Below are 23,721 nucleotides of genomic sequence, written 5' to 3'. Positions count from 1 at the left end.
AAGAACTACCAAATCCAGTTCTTTATCTTCCTTTTCTCCATCTCTTCTTCATTTCCTTCCCCCACTCTAATTTTCTAACTTATTTAGTAATTTATTTAATAAATCTTGTAAGGCATTGGGGATCCAAGGAAATAATACACAGTATTAGTCTCAAGGAGCTCATAACCTTATAAATGCAACAATGTACCAACAAATTATATTGCACAGCAAAAGACTGACAAAGTACTTTCACCCACATTCTCACTTAACCCTTAAGGCCTCTATCTACGTAGGACATTAAATGTACTGTGGACTCTAGTGTGTTGGGGGGGTAGGGGTGGGGAGGAACTCTGTTCTCCTTTGCTTTAGCTAGTTCAGTACGTAAACTGTAGACATGGCCACAAATGAGATGTATTTTACCACAAAAGTCAATAATTCAAAATTAAAATATCTTTTAAATGAGATTTGAAATGGATTGAAGAAAATGAAATTAATCTAGAAATGCTATTAGCACTGAGCACTTACTAATCTAAATTCTAAATGAATTTTTTTTATCCTATAAGCTGCCAATACGCAAAACAGCTTTTAAATTTCTCCAAGATTGTGAGTAAAACCCCAATGATCAGGTTGGCAAAAGCCCACGAAGGGACAGCAGTTGCATCCATTACACTCCTGCTGTACAGCAGACACTGTGGCGTGCTTTGCTGGCCTTAACCTCACTCACCTCAGAACAGTGCCAGCAGTCACTCATCTCCTAGATAACACTATTGTCATTAAGTGAGGAAATGGATGCCCAAAAAAAGTAAGGGTGCTGACTCAATAAAAGAGAAGTAGTCAAAAAAGAGCAACGATGAACCAATAAAAATGTTATCAGTAGGATACATTGAGCAAAGAAACAAATCAGTTAAAGGTACACCATATGCTATATTAATACTCTATTACTGCTGTAACAAATTGTCACAAACTTTGTGGCTTAAAATAATACAAATCTGATGTCTTACAGTTCTGGATATAAGAAGTCCAATACTGGCAGGGTTGGTTCCTTCTGGAGGCTGTATGGTAAAATTTGTTTCCATCCTTTTGCAGTTTCTACAGGATGCCTGCCTTCCTTGGCTCATAGTCCCTGCCTCTGTCTTCAAATTCAGCACAGTAGCACCTCCTTTCTCTGATTCTTTCCTGCCCACCTTTTAAAAAAGACCTTTGAGATTACACAAGTCCCACCCAGAAAATCCAGAATAATTTCCCATTTCAAAATTCTTAATCATATCTCCTAAGTCCCTTTTGCCATAGAGTATTCCCCCTCTTATTCTCAAGGGAGATAAGACCCCCAGTGAATGCCTGAAACCAAGGAAAATAATGAACCCTATATATACTCTGTTTTTTCCTATACATACATACCCATAATAAAATTTATAAATTAGGCAAAGTAAGAAATTAACAACAATAACTAATGATAAAACAGAATAATTTTAACAATATGCTAGCATCAGTACTCTTGCACGTTGGGGACATTGTTAAGTAAACTAAGGGTTACTCGACCACAAGCACTGCAATACCTCACCAGTAGATCTGATAATGGAGACAGTTACTAAGTGACTAATGGGCCTGTAGTGTCTATCGCATGGGTTCACTGGACAAATGGATGATTCACACCCAGGTGGAACAGAGTAGGACAGTGTGGTATGGTGACAGATTTCATCACACTAATCAGAACAGCATTTAAACTTACAAATTACTTATTTCTGGAGTTTTTCACTTAATATTTTCAGACTGTGATTCACCATGGATAACTGAAACTATGGAAAGTAAAACTTCAGATAAGGGAGGATTACTGTATAAGTAACATATTCACAGGCCCTGAGAGTTATGAAGTGGAAATCTTCGTGGGAGGGGGACACTCAGTTTACCCCACAAAGGAAGACAGAGTTGAGCTAAGAACAAGGAAGTACAGAACAGAAATGGAAATCAGAAGAAACTAGGCTGGGTCAAAAACTTGTTGAAATGCCTAAGCACATCTGAGAGGATTATTGTCTCCAAAATATAGTCTATGATACAATATATGTAGTTGTTAGAATTTAGTGAGCTTTCCATGTAGAGGTGAGTAAATGAAGTCTGGTGAAGCAATACATCTACACTTACTTTTTTTTTTTTTTTTGAGATGGAGTCTCGCTGTGTCACCCAGGTTGGAGTACAATGGCGCAATCTCAGCTCACTGCAACCTCCCCAGCATCCTGGGTTCAAGTGATTCTCCTGCCTAGCCTCCTGAGGTAGCTGGGATTCTAGGCGCCTGTCACCATGCCCAACTAATTTTTGTATTTTTAGTAGAGACGGGGCTTCTCCATGTTGGCCAGGCTAGTCTCGAACTCCTGACCTCAGGTGGTCTGCCCACCTAGGCCTCTCAAATTGCTGGGATTACAGGCGTGAGCCACTGCACCCAGCCACATCTACGCTCACTTTTAAAAGGCATCTGACTGGAGCTCTCACTGTAAAAGGAACAAATCCAGAGGCAGGACCTAAAAACTCAAGCTAGGTCAAGGATAACACAGTCTCTCTCCAAAGCTAGGGCAAAAGCAGTGTATTCAACAGGCCTAGACACAAGTCTCCCAACCATTGGCATTCATACAGCTGCTCATTAACTGGTTTCAAATTTATCTTAGGCCATTAGTAGATTTTTCTCCTAAATAATTACCTTAAAAGCTCTAAGTATCTCCTAAGGGAAGAACCCTAGAGCTAGCTGTCTCAGCACTATAAAATAAAATAATCAGGAGAAGTAAGAACTACTGATGGCTCATAAAAGCTTTGAGTTACCTGAATTCTCAAGGCCATGCCATTTATAAGGTCTAAGAGGCTTAGCAGGCTATTGCTATGAAATGTAAGTTTAAAAAACAAAACATCATCTGTGTCTGAGACAGAGGAACTTAGGTTCAGGGCCCAGGTATGTGGCACAAGGAAAGGATCCCTCTCCATCTCTCACACTCTATTACCACAGGTACCTAACTGGTCTCTTTGTCTTCAGTCTAGCCTCACTGAATTCATCTGCCTCAATGCCAAGGTTGTCTTTCTGGAACACACATCTGATCAGCTTGCTTTCCATCTTAATATCTGATAATCCTCACAATATGTAGAATAAAGCACGTACTGTTTGGTGTAACACATGAAGTTCTAAAAATGAGGCTTTTACCTACCTTTATAATTTTATCTCCTACTTCTCCTTTCCATGTGTTAAAAAAACACTTTTGTCCAAATGGATGTCTATTAAGACACTTCTGACTTTTAACTATCATTTTATATGCTACCCCATTGGCCTGAACAAAGGACCTATTCATTCAATGGCTATCCAATTCAAATGCCAATTACTCAGCAAGGCCTTCTGAAACTAGTTCAGTAAAGTTTTAAGTTCTCTCCATGCTGTGCTCTCATTGCTAACATAGAGGCATAGACAAAAGGTTGTCAGTGTATTGCAAACTTGAACCAAAGCCATGCCAATATTACTTTCTAAGGTGTTCCCATCGGGACAGACCATAGCAGGGGCCTCTAGGAAAGTTGTTCTCTGTATGTGACACCCATGAGAATCAACTATAAAACTTTGTAAAAGAAAATACAATTCCAAAAACTCACCCCAGAATTAAAATCTATGGTTGTAGACCTAGAAGGCTTGCAGGTTTTTAATGGACTTCATAGTTGGTTTTGATGAAGAGGAATAAATGAAGATCCTCAACCAGGATCATGTTAGAACATCACTGTAACTGGGAGTGTGGACTCAAAAGAAAGTCTAAGCTAGAGCTAAGCAGGAAGGCAGGGTCATAGCTATGTGGGTTGGCATCCAGGGCAGCAGAGGGCTGTAGTCAAGAAGTCAAAGTGAAAGCTCTTCTATTTGGATCAAGAGAACATCAGAATTGGAGGAAAGCTATGACTCAGTGAGGAACCCAGTTAGGAATACTGGGCCTACCTTAGACACACTGAAAAACAAGACAAATTGTAGAACTCACCAAATGGAGGTTTCCCAAACAGCAACATTGCATCATCAGGAAACTTGTCAGAAAAGCATCTCGGGCCCCATCTCAAACCTACTGAATAAGAGTCTGCATTGTAAAGACATCCAAGGTGATTCAAAGTCCACATTAATGTTTGAGAAGCAGCCAAGCCAAGTTCTGGATGATGCCAATGCTGCTGGTCTCTGGATTGCACCATGAGGAGCAAGAGTCCTGGCCAACAACTGAGCCAGGCAGAAGAAATTCAAGTATTACCACTGTGAGTAGTTTGAGGACAAGAACCTCTTTCAGTCTACCTTCTTTCAGTCTTAGAGAAGGCCTTGGAAACTTAAAATGTAGTCTATTCACTGCAAATTGAGGACCTAAAGCTCGTTCAATTCCAACTTCCACTCACCAGCTCTGTTGTGCTGTCAAGTTACTTAACTTCTTTAGGCTTCAATTTCTCACCTGGAATATGGGGATACTGCCTCTCAAGAATGACAGGAAGTTATCATGTTATTTTTGCTAGCATTACAAGTGTTCAGTAGGTGCTGAAAAAATAATTAATGGATAGCCAATTAAAAAAAAAAAAAAACACTTTTTTGAGACAGAGTCTTGCTCTGTTGCCTAGACTGGAGTACAGTGGCACAACAGGCTCACTGCAGCCTCTACTTCCCAGATCCAAGCAATTCTCCTGCCTCAGCCTCCCGAATGACTGAGACTACAGGTCCATACAACCATGTCTAGTTAATTTTTGTATTTTTAGTAGAGTTGGGGTTTCACCACTTTGGCCAGGCTGGTCTCAAACTCCTTACCTCAAGTGAAACACACATCTGATCAACTTGCTTTCCATTTCCATGTCAGCCTCCCAAAGTGCTGAGATTACAGTGTGAGTCATCACACCCAGCCGATAGCCAATTATTGATTGATTGATATATAAATTGACTTTTAGTGAGGAAAAGAGCTCCAAAATTCTAGTCATATAAATGATTTCAATCTCAATCATACAATCTAGAATGAAAAAGATGGCTAAAATCTTAGTAATTAGCAGACATTTCATGCATAAGGCTTTTTAGAATATTAATATGCAAGTGTCTCTTAAGTTATGGGTAGAAGAACTCTCTAAAGCATGATAATTGCTAACCTTTTTGGAGTGGTAACACCAAATTGATATTTATGAGACTTCAAAATGCTCTTATTCTCCCCCAAATACCTAAGAAAAATACTTTTTTTCCCCTCATGGCTTATTTTTCATTTAATTACATTTAAATTGATATGCTTGAGAATATTTTGACATTTTAGCACTATAGAGTGTTGCAAATGTGGATGGCAATCCCCGCCATAATGAATAACACAGGTTCAAAGAAATACATTTAGTTTTATGTTAAATAGCTCCCTTGTTTTTATCTACTGCTTTATAATCTTCAAAAAAACTTTTGCTTCTACCTCATTTATCCCTATAACAACTTTATGGCTGTTTTGTAGCAAAAATGGGAATAGAACTGAAGTTTCCTAATTCTCAACCATTTCTCTATTTTTATTTATTTATTTATTTATTAAACTCTGTTCAGCTACCACCAGCACCACGACTACCATCTGATTGGATTGCCACATGTTACCCATATATGGATGCTAACCTGTATCCAAACCCAAGTCAAAGCCAGGTGACCTGCTCAGCTGCTTAGTATCCTAATTCTGCTCCAACCAAACATCATTTCCAAAGAATATGTTCTAAGTATCACACAGGCAACAGCTTCCTAAACATTTATGGGAAAAAAAAAATTTTTTTTTTTTTGGTTTTTGAAGTAACTTTTTAGTTCTAGAAATTAGAAGTCAAATTTGGAGATGTGACTTAAATTTTTTAATTCTGAATTTTTCAAATGTATGGTAAAATGTAACTTTCAGAAATTTGACCCTTCATTATTTACTAAACATTACATTTGCTTATAAGACTTCTCAGCTCAACTTTCTTGTAGATAATGCTCTAACCTATAAAAGGTATTTTTTACCAAGTATTGCTGTGTATTCCAATGTTGGATACCAATTTTTACTAAGGATTCTAACTCCTGGATTTTGAAAATGAGCACAAATCTTAGACTGATAAATGATAAAGCAGTGATATTTTATTAGTAAATATTAATATTTAAGTTCTCAAAAATACCCTATATGTCTACCATAACAGTATGTTCTTCTTTTTAAAAAATCACTTAAAGATTTCAAGTTACTTACTAAACTTTAGAAATGATACTGTGACATGTTTTCTGAAACCTAGTATACATTTTTAAAGTACTGCTAATGGGCTGGGTAATCCATTAAAGTTACATAATTATGACAGAACAACCTTAGCATCATTAAGGAAAAACTGACAACTCCAAACTGACAAGTGTAAGAAATTCCAAAGTTGCACTGACAATTCCGATCTACTTCCTTTCATGCCCAGATTTACTTAATATCTCATTTGATTTTCAAACCTTCCCTCAGAAGCAATTGGAACAAAACCATGAGCAAGCTCAATCTCCATTTGGGCATGTAACCCTTTTACAAACACAATTACAGCCAAACACTATTGTAACCTGATTTGCATTTGCAATAACTAAGTTACAAAGCACACTGAGGATGCCTGCTATGCATACTACAGACTTGTTAGGAGGATATATTGCAGGGCTTCTGTGAACACTAATTAAAAAGGTTTTATCTTTCCCCTCTGGTCCACTGAAATTGTTCAAATGCCTTGCCTGCTACAACTTTGTTCAAAAACAGTTTTCAAACATGTGATCAGAGCTAGGCAACTATTTCAGGTGGCATGATTCTGTTTCCACGGTGGACAAGGCCCTAGAGACAAAGTTTCAGTCTAAACTTTGAGCTTCCTTTCCTTTGTTATTTTGTGTTGCAACCTTAGTATTATCCAACTGTGGACTTTTATCTGTGAATATCTAAATCCTGTCTTGTGGAAAACTAATTACTGAACCACTGAGAGCTTCATAATGTCCTGCATTTAAGTCCTGAGCATCATACATAATGCATAGGCAGCAGTCTCTGCACTCTGATTACAGAACACTGTCATTAAGTGAGCAAATTAAAGATGTGAATAATTCACTGGCTGAGCTTATTGTCAGTGCTGCATTGTGAAATTAGAATTTCTAATAAGTACTGCAATTTTTTTAACCCAATTAACACAGAGAACATCTTGAGACTGATTAGTACAATAAAAATTATTACCTTATTCTTTTGCTTCACAACAGCCAAATTAAATACTGTACTTAATTATGCAGCATTCATTCCTTCTTTGCTAAAAAAAAAAAAAAAAAAAAAAAAAAACCCTATCATTTTAATAAGAGTTCTAATATTTGTATGTGAGCTAAAAATACAACACATGCATCTGTAGCTCACTGTCTTTTTACAAAGTTTTTTTAAGAGTCTGAACATCAGTATTATCACCAGTGGTGGATTATAATGACACTAGTCTATTCTTAAACCAAATATTTTTCCTAAAAAACAAACAGCATACACAGAATTGACAAAGTAACTAACCTCCCCAAATTGACTTGAATCTATTACACCTCTGCTTTTTCTTGGCTTTTTAGATACACATGAACACAGATTTGCCCCCACTATACTGTTTGTGGTTGAGGCTGAAACATATATTTAAGAAAATTAATTGATTAGGAAAAAAGCAAGTATCTGAAACAGTGGGTCTTACCTCAGATGTTCATTTAGCACACAGGGATCTGTCTGACTCCTGCCAGGCAAGTGGGAAAGTCCAGTTTATGCTCGGCATGGTGATCCTACGCAGAGAGTGTCTGCTGCCATGTTAAATAAAGAAAATGATCATTTAAACCGGGGCTTTTGTCTCCCAATATTTCCTCCTGCTGCCCCTTTCGCATCAAAGCCCAGAAAGGCAGGCACATCTGGCGGCAGTCCCTGCCCCTGACCGCAGCTGCCTCTGGAGAGCTCCCCCCTTCCTTTCCAGCTCCTCTGCATCCCTTGCTGGGCAACTTCAGCCCCCTAAAATGGGGGAAAGAAACGATGACATTGCAGGCAGAATATGAGATTGTTCAGCCTCTGCAGCCACCTCCTTCCTGTCTAGATATTTTATGGGAAGGGAACGAGAAGGGGGAAACAGCGAAGGTGCTCTGAAAATCAGTCATACACAATGCAATAGGGAGATGGAGAGGAGGGAAAGGAGAATGAGAAAGAGAGAGTGTGTGTGTGTGTAAGGGGGGTGGCTGTCAGTGCAGATAAATCTGCATATGGAAATTAGGGTTATCCTGGGTACAGTTTTATTTAACTATGATCTACTGTTTTTTTAATTAGACCAAATTTTAGCAAAGGAAAGGAAGAAAGAGTCTTGAAACCAGAGAGCAACTTCTAATTCAATGGACAAAATTTCAGAGCAACTGCAAATAGCAGATCCAAAAGTTGTAGAATAAAGAAAAGGAACAAAAAAAGGACACTTCTCCCCTTGTTTTGTTTAATAAACAAGAAGAAAGACTCCATCCTCACAAACACCAAAAATTAATAAATAAATTAAATAAAAGGAAATTACTAAGAGAATGGTAAGGAATTTAAAGAAAGGAAAAAAACCTCTTTCATAATCTGCATAAATTTCCTCTTAAAATGCTACAACAATCAAGATAAAGGAATTTTCAAAAGAATATACACATAAACATATATATACATATATATATAATTGGGGTTACATGTGGAAATTAGTAACAATACATTCTGACATTTTAGTATTAGAGATGTAGCTTATTTTTCTCTCCCTTACAGAACTCCTGTTTTGCAGCTCTAACCCATGGCAACATACTATGATCACATACCATAATCATTTGAGGAAGTCACATTACCAGCCAACTAGCCTTGTGGGATGCTGAGAGTAAAACAATGAGACAGAATGACTAAAAGACTCCTGGAGGTTGGCTGGTGTGTCCAGCAATGGGTACTCTACCAGAGGTACTGCCAGGATAGTGATCTGACCGGAAGGAACTGTGAATTAATTCCATAAGCTATAAGTGGTGAATTTGTTGACACAGACTAATATTAGTTCACTTGTAAAACATTTATTGAACACCCATCACTGCAAACATTGTGCTAGAAAGCAGATGTGCTAGAAATAAGATGAACACTGCATGGTTCCTGCTCTCAAGAACCCAGAATTCAATGGGAAAAAATAAATTTAAAATGAAGTGGTATTGCACGTTTATAAACAAAGAAAGTAGTTGAGATAGTCTTGACTTAAGCACTGTGGGCACATGTCAGTACCCTTGTAACTTTCCATCCACATGCACAGCTGGGTCTTTCAAGACCAGCTCAAGCACCCTAAGCAAGTTATTTTGTCCCTTTGAACCTTAGTTTCTTCAGCTGTAAAGTGACAATAATACCTGCTTTTTAAGGTTGGAATTATAAGAAATAATGAAAGTAAAACATTACCTTATGTCTGGCTTGTGATAATTGCTCAATAAAACTGAGAATTGCAAATCAATTCTCAGTTCAAATGGTACTTTCTCTGGCAAACCTCCTCTGAATCCTTCAGCAATATCTGCTGACAGGTTCAGAGGCTTCTTCTGGAATTCTCCCACTGCTCTCCATTATATTATCTTAATGTAATTTTCAGCAGGTCTATCTCTATAGCAGTGGTTCTCAACTTGGGGCCATTTTGCCTTCCAGGAGACATCTGACAATGTCTGGAAACATCACTGATTTTCATGACTACAGGAGAAAGGTTGCTACTAGCATGTAATAAGCAGAGGCCAAGGAAGCTGTTAAACACCCCACAAATTTTGGCTTCTAAAAAAAGGAACTTAGGGGTCCTTAGATGAAAGGTTGACTCTAGGACTAGGGCAGAAAATATACAAAGTGGGCCTGGAGCATCTTGTAGTGCTAGAAAATAGGAAGTGCTCAGAATACAAAACAAAACCCACATTGTTAGGGGTATGTCAAAGGGATACAGGAACCATCAGAAAGAGCTCCTGATGTCTAAAACTAGAACTATTTAAACAACAAAATACACAAAGTAGTATTGGGTTATAACTCAAAGTATAATATAAATACCATGAGTCTATATTAATGTAAGTAAATTATTGAAAAATAACTAATAAGAGGAGAAGAAACAAATCTTCCTTGCCAAATAATTCCAAATGATTTATATAAATAACCTCCCTTAAGGAGAGGGAGTATAATTCTCCCCTCCTCAAGTGTGGGCTGATTTACTGACTTCCACAGTAGAAGGTGGGAGGGGAGTTTCATGGGGGAGTAACTTTACAGAGGAAACCTAGCAAACACTACCTCAGCCAGGTAGTCAGAAGTTACATCAACAATGGTAAGTCATATTGATAGTGTGTGTGCCCTAACCCCAATCTAATCATGAGAAAAGCATCAGACAAATTCCAATAGAGAGGCATTTGATAAAACATCTGACCAGGGCTTCTCAGAACTGCCAAGGAGCCAGGTGTGGTGGTTCATACCTATAATCTCAGCACTTTGGGAGGCCGAGGCAGGAGGTTCACTTGAGCCCAGGAGTTCAAGACTGACCTGGGCAACACGGCAAAACCCTGTCTCTACAAAAAATATAAAACTTAGTGAGGCATGGTTGCTCACACTGCTGCTTACTTGGGAGGCTGAGATGGGAAAATCACTTGAACCCAGGAGGTCGAGGCTGCAGTAAGCAGTGATCGCACCACTGCACTATAGCCTGGGTGATAGAGCAAGACTCTATCTCTAAAAAAAACAAAACCTGGCCAGGTGTGGCGGCTCATGCCTGTAATCCCAGCACTTTGGGAGGACAAGGCGGGTGGATCACGAGGTCAAGAGATGGAAACCATCCTGGCCAACATGCTGAAACCCTGTCTCTACTAAAAATACACAAATAAGCTGCGTGTGGTGGCGTGCACCTGTAATCCCAGCTACTTGGGAGGCTGAAGCAGGAGAATTGCTTGAATCCAGGAGCCAGAGGTTGCAGTGAGCTGAGACCACACCACTGCACTCCAGCCTGGTGACAGAGCGGGACTCCATCTGAAAAAACAACAACAACAACAACAACAACAGACCTGTCAAGGCCATCAAAAACAAATAAAGTGTGAGAAATTATCACAGCCAAGAGGCATCTAAGGAGATATGAACACTAAATGTAATGTATGGGAATTTAATTTAATTTTCTTTCTTTTTTTTTTCCTCTTTTTATAGAAACAAAGTCTCACCATGTTGCACAGGCTGGTCTTGAACTCCTGGGCTCAAGCAATCCTCCCTCCTCAGCCTCCCAAAGTGTTGGGATTACATATGTGAGCCACCATGCTGGGCCAACTATTTTTTTCTTTACTGGTGCCTTCTCATTTCTGAGCTCCAAATGATGAAATATCCCAAGACTTAGCCCCTGAACTGATTGTCTTTTCCATCCATGCTCTCTCCTTACATGATCTCAAACAGTACTGTGGCTTCAAATACCACCAATGTGCTAATAATTCCCAATTATATATCTCTATCTAGACCTGACTTATACCCTGAACTGAAGACTGTATCCAATTGCCTGCTGATATATCCATTTAGATAGATAAGAGTGCAGATTCTGGAGCTAGGCTCCCTAGATTTAGATCCTAACTTTGCAGTTGGGCAAGTGATATGTGACTTCTCTTTGCCCAGTTTCCTAATCAAAATGGCTCAATATTATTACTCTACCTCAGATGATTGCTTAAACAAGCTAACAGATTTAAAGCATGTCTTATGACCGTGTCTGGTCTTCAGACACATGGCATGTTGTTAGCTACAGATAGGCATCCCAAAACAGAGCGTTTGCATCTTCTCCCCAACCCCATACACAAAATTGTGACTCTTCATCTCAGTAAATGGTATCTCCAGCCAGCTGGCTGTTTAATCCAAAAACTTACCGATACACCTATATATATGTGTGTGTGTGTGTGTGTGTGTGTGTGTATATATATATATCTCCTGTCTCACACAACTCACAGTTGTCCCATCAGCAAATCCTGTCAGCAGCACCTTAAATATATCTTGACTATATTTCATCATTTCTGCTTTTGTCTAAACTACTAAATTTTCTCACCTTGAGTATTCTAAGAGCCTACTAATTGTTGCCTCACATCCAGACTCGCCCCATAGGGTCTATACTTCCCACTGCGGTAAGAGTGATTTACTAAGAATTTAGTTGTTTTGCCCCTCTGCCCAAAACCTTCTAACATTTTCCTACTGTGCTCAGAGTAAAAACCAGAGTACTTATGGCCAGAATGATCTGGCCCTCTTCATGACATGTCCACTCATGGTCCTGTCATTTACCACCCTCTCCCTTTCATACTTCACACAGGAAATCTTGCTCTTGCTCAAAGATGCCACCCATGCTCTGGAGAGATCAGCTTGGCTTGCTTCCAAACTTCCGTCAGGTCTCAGCTTAAATGCCACCTTATCAGCAAGGCTTCCCTGGGTCTTCTTATACAAAGTAGCATACCTGCCAAGATATTATCTAATCCCCACTTTATTTTCAAACATCGCAGCCATCACCCCTATTTCATATTTGTTTATTTTGCCTCCTTGTCCCTAGACCATAAACTCCATGTGGGCAAGGCCTTGTTTTATTCACTACTCCATCTCCAGCATGTACGATACTTGGGATATAGTGGTTGAACAAAATATATTTGTTGAATGAATGCATACAGGTAATTTTTTTCTGAGTAAATTATTGATATTGTTTGGATTTGTGTCCCTGCCCAAATTTCATGTAGAATTGTAATCCTCAATGTTGGAGGTGGGCCTGGTGGGAGGTGATTGGATCATGCGGGCAGATTTTCCCCTTTGCTGTTCTTGTGATAGTAAGTGAATTATCGTGCGATCTGGTCATTTATTTATTTACTTATTTATTTGTTTTTGAGTCTCACTCTGTGGCCCAGGCTGGAGTGCAGTGGCACAGTCTCGGCTCACTGCAACCTCTGCCTCTGGGGTTCAAGTGATTCTCCTGCCTCAGTCTCCCAAGTAGCTGGGATTACAGGCAGGCGCCATCACCCCCAGCTAATTTTTTGTATTTTTTTTAGTAGAGACAGGGTTTCACCATGTTCACCAGGCTGATTTTAAACACCTGGCCTCAAGTGATCTGACCGCCTTAGCCTCCCAATGTGCTGAGATTACAAGCCTGAGTCACTGTGCTGGGCCAAAATCTGGTTGTTTAAAAGTGTGTGGCACCTCTTCCCCTCTCTCTCCTCCTCATGCTCCAGTCATGTAAGATGTGGCTCCTTTCTCTTCACCTTCTGCCATGATCGTAAGTTTCCTGAGGCCTCCCCAGTCATGCTTCCTGTACAGCCTGCAGAACTGTGAGCCAATTAAACCTGTTTTCTTTACAAATTACCCATTCTCTGGTAGTTTTTTATATCAGTGCAAGAATTGACTAATATAGTTGTTCATTCCAAGATGGCCAGAAATCTGTTTTTTCCTAATCAATCCACATGCTCCCACCCTTTCCCAAATTTACTATACAATGTTTTTCTTGCTATGCTCTCCATTTAAGATAAGATCTGGCCATAGTGATAGCATACTGGACTATGCCTTCTTAGAGCTGTTTCATATGTGTACAATCTCAACCATCTCTTTCTTCTCAAAACAATAAGTAAATCATAATCTAAGTCACGGTTTTCCTGTAACGTTGATTTTCTATTTAGGGATAGAAATATAATGTCTTAGTTCAGAGAGTTTAAGGAAAATGGAATAATTATTATAAAAACACACGATTATTTCCTTGAATAAAATGATAATAATGTTGATAGGCCACAAAAGTTAGTGGAACTAGTGATATGGTTTGGCTGTGTCCCCACCCAAATCTCATCTTGAATTGTAGCTCCTATAATTTCCACATGTTGTGGGAGACACCTGGTGGGAGATAATTGAATCATGGTTTCCCTCATGATATTCTCGTGGTAGTAAGTCTCACAAGATCTGATGGTTTTATAAGGGGGATCCCCTTTCACTTGGTTCTCATTTTCTCTTGCCTGCTGCCATGTAAGACGTGCCTTGGTTCCTACTTTGCCTTCTACCACGGTTGTGAGGCCTCCCCAGCCATGTGGAACTGTGCGTCCATTAGACCTCTTTTTCTTTCTTTCTTTATTTTTTTCTGAGATGGAGTCTTCCTCTATTACCCAGACTGGAGTGCAGTGGCACGATACAGGCTCACTGCAACCTCTGCCTCCCAGTTTCAAGCAATTCTCCTGCCCAGCCTCCAATGTAGCTGGGATTACAGACGTGCACTACCATGCCCAGCTAATTTTTTATATTTTTAGTAGAGATAGGGTTGCACCATGTTGACCAGGCTGGTCTCAAACTCCTGACCTCAGGTGATCTGCCTGCCTTGGCCTCCCAAAGTGCTGGGATTACAGGCATGAGCCCCTGCACCCAGCCTAAACCTGTTTTTCTATATGAATTACCCAGTCTTGGTTATGTCTTTATTAGCAATGTGAGAATAGACTAATACAACTAGGAAATTTAAAAGTCTTTAGGAATAATTCAGCTCTTCTGAACAGTTTATTTTTTGCTTATTCTCCATCTAATTCTCATTATGTTTAATTATCTCTTTTTCTCTGACCACTTGGTTTTTTTATTTGCACTTTTCTGTGCTTTTTTTCCTCCTCTTTCTGCTAAATGGTTTACTTATTTTATTTATTTTTTTAAGAGATGAGGTCTCACTCTGTCACCCAGGCTGGAGAGCAGTGGCACAATCATAGCTGTTCACTGCAGCCTTGAACTCTTGGATTTAAGCGATCCTCCCACCCCAGTCTCCAGAGACACTGGGACTATAGGTATGCACATTAGATTTTTCTTGGTAGAGATGGGGTCTTGCTATGTTGCCTAGGCTAGTCTCAAACTCCTGGCCTCAAGCAATCCAACTGCCTCGGCCTCCCAAAGTGCTGGGATTATAGACATTAGCCACAGTGACCAGTTCTCTACTTACTGACATGTGTGGTAGAAGGTAGCTGTCCTACAGCTCCTTAAGCAGAACAACATCAGATCAAGTGTACAGTCCAGAATAAGCTAGCCCCTTCAGTTCCCATTATAAATCTTCAGGAGACAGAATCCTTCAGTTGGCCAGAAAGACTGGGTCTTTACTATCTACATGGCTGCCAAGGGCCTGGCCTTCTGGGAAGTGTGTATTGGAAGGCGGATTCTTAAAGAAAGAGAGAAAGTTGTGATGAGCTGAGCAGACACCCACCAAACGTTTCTACTGCAGCTAGAAATCAGACATCAATCATCTGAAATCTGTGAAAGCTGACACTGTAAGTTTTAGGATAAGGAGGATTCTTCTTTACTTTGGTAGGCTGGTTTGGACATTTCTAATGTTCCGACAGTACAGACACATATAGCATTTTAAAAAGGTATGCCTTCATTCCCATCTTCCACAATTTTAACTAGTAGCTAGTTCTATGTGTAATCTCTGTGGAACCTTACACATACAACTTTTGTTGTGATACATAAATGGGTTCATATCACATATATTAAGCTGCAACTTAAAGTACACCTTAGAAAAAGTCACAGCAAGGTGGTATTATCTCTAATAAATGAAGAGACAGAAGTCAAATAACAGGTGGCTTCCTATGGTAATAGCTACTCACCTCTTGATTAGTCTTTGCATCCTCCTATCCAACAATCGTGACAATTATGTTTGATAGACTCACCTATGGTACAGTGCCGGCCAAAATGGAGTAACCCCACTAGAGTCTATCTTTCCCATCAATTACAACTAAAAACTCTGGATGATTTTAAAAAACGAACAAAAAAACCAAATAGCTGAGGATTTTGGAGCTTACAGAACACCAGATTGGTAGGGAAACTCAAAATTAAAAGAATGACTGGTATGGTGATAATGAGTTTTCTATAATTCTCTCTATCTCTCAGTTTTGACTCAGGGTAGACTGAATTGGGTAACTCCATTGTCAGCATGCACAACAAAATCTCCAAGAGAAACCTCTCTTTCTTGCTGGAGGACCAGGAAAAGGGACCTTTTCAAACAGGAGAGTGTTGAGAAAAACCCTCGTTTTGTTTTCTCTTTTTTTCTCTCCCAGCCTTTCCCCAAGGGCAGGCATAGTCATGGTGCTGCATTAACTGATGGAGGTGGAATGGGCACCTAAAACTTAGAAAAAACCATCTTAGTATAGAAGGAGCAGAAAAAGATGCCTTTGTTGCACAGTGTGTGTTGCGGGGAAAGATCTCCATGTTTTTATTTTTGTTTCCTCTTTACTTTCATCACTTTTTCTGGAGAGAAGCCTTATCACAAGAAACTAAATGGCAGTTCAAGAGGACTTCACCTGAAAAACCCTGTATTTCTATTCTGAAGAACTAGAAGAGTCCCTAGGAGCCAGAGAGTTGGGGAAAATCCTGGTGTGGATAGAGCTGGAAGAGATGACCCATTTCTGCATATGAATCAACACAAGTCCCTGGCTCACCCCCAAGTTATGCATGCATGAAACATAACCAAAGAAGCATAGTAAAAGCTTTAATAAACCACTGCCCAAGCCCCAAACTAACACTTAAATGGCATATGTGAGGGAGAGACCCAAAGAACATAATAAATGCTTTGATAACTGAAAAGACAGACATTCATCAACAGAAAGTGAAACAAAACTAACAGCCTGAAACTAACTAGACCAATTAACTCCTAAAACAACCCTTCTCTCCATCCCCTGCCTCCCCCTAAAAAACATAATTTGAAGGATTTTAACAAGGTATTACAACACAAATTGAAAATGCAGAGGATGTAATCCAAAATTACTAGACACATAATAAATCAGCAAATCTGACCAAATCTTAAGGGAGAATACAATCAACAGATGCCAACCCTGGAATGATCAAATATTAGGATTATCACACATAGGTATTGAAGCAGTTATTATAACCATCCTCCAAAAGGTAAAAGTGACCACTCTTGAAATAAATAGTAAGATAGAAATTCTCCGCAGAAAAATAGAAAGTAAAAAAGAACCAATGAGAAAATTTAGACCAAAAAACACCATATCTAAAATAAGTTCACAAGATGAGTGCAGTAGCAGAATGGGGATGACAAGGGGATGTTAGCGAACCTGAAGGTTAATCAATAAAAATTGTACAATCTGAACAAGAGAAAAAAGATTGAAAAAAAGTAAATGGAGCCCCATGGACCTGTGGGACAATATCAAAAGACTTAACACTCATGTAATTGGATTTCCTGAAGAAAATAAGAAAGAGATAAGAAGTGCAGAAAAATATTTAAAGAAGAAATGTCTAAAAAATGTCTCAAATTTTGTGAAAGACATAAATTTACAGAATCAAGAAGGTCAATGAACCTCAAACAGGACAAATTAAAGGAAACTATGACTACACTCAAACTTATAAAACTGTTGGAAGCCAGCTGTGAGTGGTGGCGCATGCCTGTGTAATCCCAGCTACTTGGGAGACTGAGGCAGAAGAATCATTTGAACCCAAGAGCTGGAGGTTGCGGTGAGCCAAGATGGTGCCATTGCACTCCAGCCTGGGCAACAAGAGCGAAACTCCGTCTCAAAAAACATATAAATATAAATAAATAAATAAATAATAAAGCTGTTGGAAGCCAAAGATTAAAACAAAACAAAACAAAATCTTAAAAGCCACTAGAGAAAATGACACATTATACTAAAGGAATAATTTTTTAAATGACTGCAGATTCTTATGAGAAAACATTGAGGCTAGAATATGGTAGAACACCATATTTTAAATGCTGAAAGAAAATAATTGTCAACTCAGAATAATGTATCTTCTGAAAATACCCTTCAGGAATGCAGTTGAATAGAGACATCATCAGATGAAGGAAAACTAAACATTTATTGCCAGCACTCTTAGTCTGAAAGAAATGCTAAAGAAAATTCTTCAGGCAGGCAGCAGTTAAATGATACCAGAGGGAAATCTGAAACTTCAGAAATAAAGGAAGAGTAACCTATACAGTAAATATTTGGGAAAATATAACAAATAATTTAAGTAATAGTATTTATGACTCTTGAAATAAAAAATTATCATGATGTTTGGGTAGCTTTTCAATATAGGTGGTATAATAATATGACAATTATAAAAGGGGAGGGTAAAGGGATCTGTATGGTAGTAAGATTACATTTTATTTGAGGTGATAAATATTAGCTCATATTCTGAGAGATTAAGCATGTATATTGTGATCCCTGGATAAATCACTATAAATATCCTACAAAGGAATATGGCCAGAAAGCTAGCTGATAAATTAAAATGGAATACTAAAAAATAGTCAGCAGACTACAAAATAATCTAAAGGAATACAAAAAAGAGGGAACATGGAAACAACAACAACAACAAAAACCCAGAGACCTGTTAACAAAAGACACTTGCTATGGAGGATAAAAAAGGAGAGCTTTTTTCCTAGAAAGGGTTATATCCTGCTGGTTCAGAAACAAAGCCTCCAGCCAAAACAAACAAAAAAAAGTACATGCTTCAAAGACAAAGGAGAGAAGTTGGGATCTATGTCTGAGGGGGTTAGGTATAACATATACATTTTGCAGATTATAGGAGAATCTCTGAATATTTATGGAGGTAACCAAATACATGCTCAATGAGTAAACATATATTAATATTTTATATCCATCCCATGTTCACTTTGGGACACTAATTTAACATTAACATGAAGTTCAATTGGGTTCTTTACGTCAAAAGGTAAACACAGGGCACAAAGGCATCTTGTGCAGTTTCTGTGGTCTGGCCAGAAACAGTCTGTAGTTGGTGGTCATTTATCAGGAAGAAATGCTTCACAATGCTGGTCAGCTGTCATGGTGAAACCACGAAGATGGAAAGGAGTTTGGCCACAACATCAGGTGGTCTGTTGAGGTTGGAGGAGAAATCTCCCAGACATTTTTTTCAGTAACTAGCTTCTGTTTAGTTATGGGAATGAACGTCTTGTGGTAGTTAGTAAGGTAAGTGAATATTGAAGCGTAACTGACCTCTTGCTTTGTTAAAGCTGTGGAATCTGATTTTAAAGTTTTCAGGGGTGTCTTTTTGCCTCAAGGAGTCCATTTTGTTTTGCCTAGGGGCCTACTTTTATTTTATTTTATAGGGCAAACAGAAAAATAATAAAAGGGAAGACCTAAATGCAATCATATCAATAATTACATTACATTAAAATGTAACCACCAATGAAAAGACAGACTGTGGGGTTGAACACACCACTGAAAAGACAGACTGCTGGGTTGAATAAAAAAGCAAAATTGGCCCGGTGCGGTGGCTCACATCTGCAAACCCAGCTCTTTGGGAGACCAAGGGGGCGGATCACGAGGTCAGGAGATAGAGACCATTCTGGCCAACATGGTGAAACCCCGTCCCTACTAAAAATATAAAAATTACCCGGGCATGTTGGTGCACGCCTGTGGTCCCAGCTACTTGGTAGGCTGAGGCAGGAGAATCGCTTGAACCCAGGAGGTGGAGGTTGCAGTGAGCCGATATCGCACCACTGCACTCCAGTCTGGCAACAGGGCGAGATTCCATCAAAAAAAACAAAAAAACAAAACCAAAAACAAACAAACAAACAAAAAAGGCCAACTACCTGCTGTTTACATGAAACTCGGTTTTAATATAATATTATAGATAGATTAAAAACAAAATTACTGGCTGGGCACAGTGGCTCAAGACTGTAATCCCAGCACTTTGGGAGGCCGAGGCGAGTGGATCACGAGGTCATGAGTTCGAGAGCAGCCTGGCCAAGATGGTGAAACCTTGTCTCTACTAAAAATACAAAAATTAGCCGCGCGCAGTGGCAGGCAACTGTAATCCCAGTTACTCAGGAGGCTGAGGCAGGAGAATCGCTTGAACCCAGGAGGTGGAAGTTGCAGTGAGCTGAGATCACGCCACTGCACTCCAGCCTGGGCAACGGAGTGAGACTCCATCTCAGAAAAAAAGAAAAAAAAATATTGCAGGTTATAAAAGAAAGAAAGCTGGAGTTGCCATATTAATATCAGACAAAGTAGACTTTGGAACAAAGACAGTTACTAGGAATAAACAAGAAAATTGCATCATGATAAAAGGTTCAATTTACTAATAGGATATAGCAATCATAGATGTGTATGAATCTAACCACAGAGCTTCAAAATACACAAAGTAAAAACTGATTAAAAATGAAAAGAGAAATAGATTAATCTTCAATTATACTTGAACATTTCAACACTTTTCTTTCAGTAATCACTAGAACAAGGAGAATGTCAGCAAGAATATAGAAGCCCTGACCAACACTATCAACTATCTGACCTAGTTGACATTTATGGAACACTCTACCCAACAACAGCAGAATACATATTATTTTCGAGTGTACATGAAACATTCACCAAGATAGGTTATATTTTGGGTGGTAAAACAAACAACAAAAACAAAAGGACTGGCCAGGCATGGTGGCTTAAGCCTGTAATCCTAGCACTTTGGGAGGCCGAGGCGGGCAGATTGCCTGAGCTCAAGAGTTCAAGATCAGCCTGGACAACACAGTGAAACCCCATCTCTACTAAAAATACAAAATATTAGCCGGGTGTGGCGGCATGTGCCTATAGTCCCAGCCACTCAAGAGGCTAAGGCAGGAGAATTGCTTGAATCCAGGAGGTGGAGGTTGCAGTGAGCTGAGATTGCACCACTGCACTCCAGCCTGGATGAGAGAGCAAGACTGTCTCCAAAAAAAAAATAATAATAATTTAAAAAAAAGAAAGGACTGAAATCATACAAAGTATGTTCTTGGACTATAATGAAATGAGTAAGAATCAGTGACAGAAAAATATCTGAAAAAGCCCCAAATATTTGAAAATCAAGCAACACACTACTAAATACAGTAAGTCCTCACTTAATATTATCAATAGGTTCTTGTAAACTGCAACTTTGAGCTAAACGACCTACAAAAAAAAAAAAAAAAAAAAAAAATTTACTACAGGCTAATTGATAAAAACAAGAGTTAAGTTCTCACGGCATATTTCTGGTCACAAAAGCATTACCAAGCTTCTAAATAAAGTCCAAAACACTTCTAATATTAAACATTGAAATAAATGTGAGCTACACATACAGTTAACACAGATTAATAAAAACAAATAAGATAATTATTTACCTGCTTATTCCAGTTCAGGGCTGTGGACGTTTGGAGCCTATCCAGGCAGCTCAGGGGCCAAGGGAAGAACCTGACCTGAACAGGATGGCATCCCATTGCAGAGTGCACATACACACACACACACACACACACACACACACACACACATGCTTGCTCACTCACACTGCGACCATGTAGACAGACATGTCAACTCACTCAATGCGCACATCTTGGAGATGTGGGAAGAAACCAGAGTATCCAGAGAAAGCCCATGCAGATGTGGTGAAAATAGCGGCCCTGGCTGGGAATTGTTCTCTTTTTTTTCCTCATCAATGTTATAATAAAATGATGTTAAGAAAAACAATGTTATTCAAAGACCTGCTATATGCATGGGTCAAAAAGAGTCTCAAGAGAAATTAGAAAATATTTTTAATTAAGTGAATATGAATATGCAACATATCAAAATGTGTGCAATACAACTAAATAATTGCTTAGAGGAAAATCAATACCATTAAATGCATTTTCTTTTTTAGACGGAGTCTCACTCTGTTGCCTAGGGTGGAGTACAATGGCGTGATCTCAGCTCACTGCATCCTCCGTCTCCCAGGTTCAGTGATTCTCCTGCCTCAGCCTCCTGAGTAGCTTGGATTACAGGCGCATGCCACTATGCCCGGCTAATTTTTGTATTTTTAGTAGAGACAGGGTTTCACCATATTGGCCAGGCTGGTCTCGAACTCCTGACCTCAGGTGATCTGCCTGCCTTGGCCTCTCAAAGTGCTGGGATTACAGGCATGAACCACCGCGCCTGACCATGCCTTTATTACAAAAGAAGAAAAGTCTCAAATCAACAATCTAGCTTCTTCCTTAAAAAACTAGAAATAGAAGAGAAAATTAAAGATAAAGCAAACAGAAGGAAATAAATAATAAAGATGCAAAATTAATAAAATTGAAAAGAGAAAAGCCATATGCCGGGAGAAAATAATCAGAACATATATATCTGATAAGACATTTTACCAAAGAACATATGAATAGCCAGTAAGCACAATAAAAACATGCCCTAACATCATTAGTCATAAAAGAAATGCAAATTAAAACTACTTCACATAGACAGCAATGGCCATAATCAAAAAGACAGACAGTAACAAGTATTGACAAGGATATGCAGAAACTAGAAACTTTACATATTGATGGTAGAAATATTAAGTGGTACTGCCTTTTTGGAAAATAGTTGTGCAATTTTTTAAAATGTTAAACAAAAATTTACCTTAGGTCCCCAGCAATTCCATTTCTACTCCATTTTTATTAAAGAAAATAGGAGGATATATTCACACAAAAAACGTGTACAGATGTGTTCCTAGCAGTTGTATTCGTAATACCCCAAAAGTGGAAACAATTCAAAAAGGAAAAAACTACTGATACATGGATGAATCTCAAATGCATTATGCCAATTAAAAAATGCCACGTCGAAATGCTACATACTACATAATTCCAGGAATGTGACATTTTAGAAAGAGCCAAAATATAGGCACAGACAGATCAGTGTTCATTAGGGCTTTGGGGAGAAGGGGAGAGGGTTTCACTATAAAATGCCTGCATGAGAAAAATTTGCGGGGAGTGACAGAACTATACTGTATATTAATTAGGACATAGTGAATTTTTCAAAACTTATAGAATTGAATTCTAAAGAGAGTAAATTTTACTATATAAAAATTTTAAATAAAAAAATTTCATACTTTTGTTATCCTTTCAATTGTATAGAATGAAATGGAAATGTTCCGTTCATCCTTCCAATTTGAGAAACAGTAATTCAGTTTCCTTTGACCCACTGATCCTTCAGAGGACAATTATAAAGTGGTAGCATGGAAAGCTTACCTATATTAAAAGCATCTTGATCCTCATTTCATTACACACTGTCCATCCCATATCATGTGGATTTGGTTTCTGCCTTATATATTTCTCTAATTGTTTTGTTTCAAGTTTGTCTCTCTGACAGAATTACAGATTTCTTGAAGGCAAGAATCATGAGTTCTCATTCTTCTTCAACTATGATATTGATGGAAATGTCTTAGAATTCTCAGCAATTCCTCATGGAATAGAATGCAATGAAATAGAATGGATTATACTTCTCAAATAAACTAAATTAACAAAATAAGAAGAAGGTCCCCTATGCCTCTAATAAGTAGTGTTGACATCCAATTCTCAGATAATAAATCTGACACTAAGAAGGTTTAAGAACTTTGGCCAAGATCATACAATTTAGAAAGTGCAGAGTGTGGGAATCAGACTCATGTATGTTGATCCATGGGAATCAAACTCAGGTATGTTGATCTTTAAACAATCTTCACTCCACCTCATCCATCATAACCCAGTGAAAAGATTTCAGTGAAGCTCAATTAATATAGTATCTTGACATTGTAATATCAAAATATCAAGTGGCAGCAAAAATAATTCATAGATTGTTTAAGTTTTGCTTTTATAAAACCTCAAGGGATCACACAGTAATCAGAGTTCTCTGGCGATTAAATGAGTTAAAAATATTATTGTGGAAAGGGCACAGACGTTTGGGCTCCAAAATTCTGGCTCTTCCTCTTCCCATCTCTATGTTTTGGAAAGTCCACAAGATTCAGCTTCCTAAAAATCAGAAAATTGGATTAGGTTATTTTTGTTGTTGGGGTTGTAGGAAGACTCTGAGGTAGAGATTAA

The 23,721-nt window shown here is 38.6% G+C and overlaps 1 long non-coding RNA gene across 5 annotated transcripts in view; it reads right to left on the bottom strand.

Annotated features, from left to right (window-relative positions):
• LOC110742995 overlaps nt 1-23,721 on the bottom strand; it is a 645,960-nt gene that overhangs the window by 606,545 nt on the left and 15,694 nt on the right. For 2 of the 5 annotated variants that reach the window (XR_002521362.2, XR_002521361.2), the window contains exons 2-3: nt 7,651-7,753; nt 3,969-4,046 (exon numbers count right to left, since the gene is read on the bottom strand). This is a non-coding gene — a long non-coding RNA (uncharacterized LOC110742995). Of the gene's footprint in view, nt 1-3,968; nt 4,047-7,650; nt 8,529-22,890; nt 23,650-23,721 lie in introns of those variants that run through there. The other 3 variants (XR_002521359.2, XR_002521358.2, XR_002521360.2) reach the window with 3 other exon arrangements.

Source organism: Papio anubis, chromosome 6 (genome assembly GCF_008728515.1).
Source record: "Papio anubis isolate 15944 chromosome 6, Panubis1.0, whole genome shotgun sequence".
Taxonomy (NCBI): Eukaryota; Metazoa; Chordata; class Mammalia; order Primates; family Cercopithecidae; genus Papio; species Papio anubis.
This window is presented reverse-complemented; position numbering and strand designations above follow the sequence as displayed.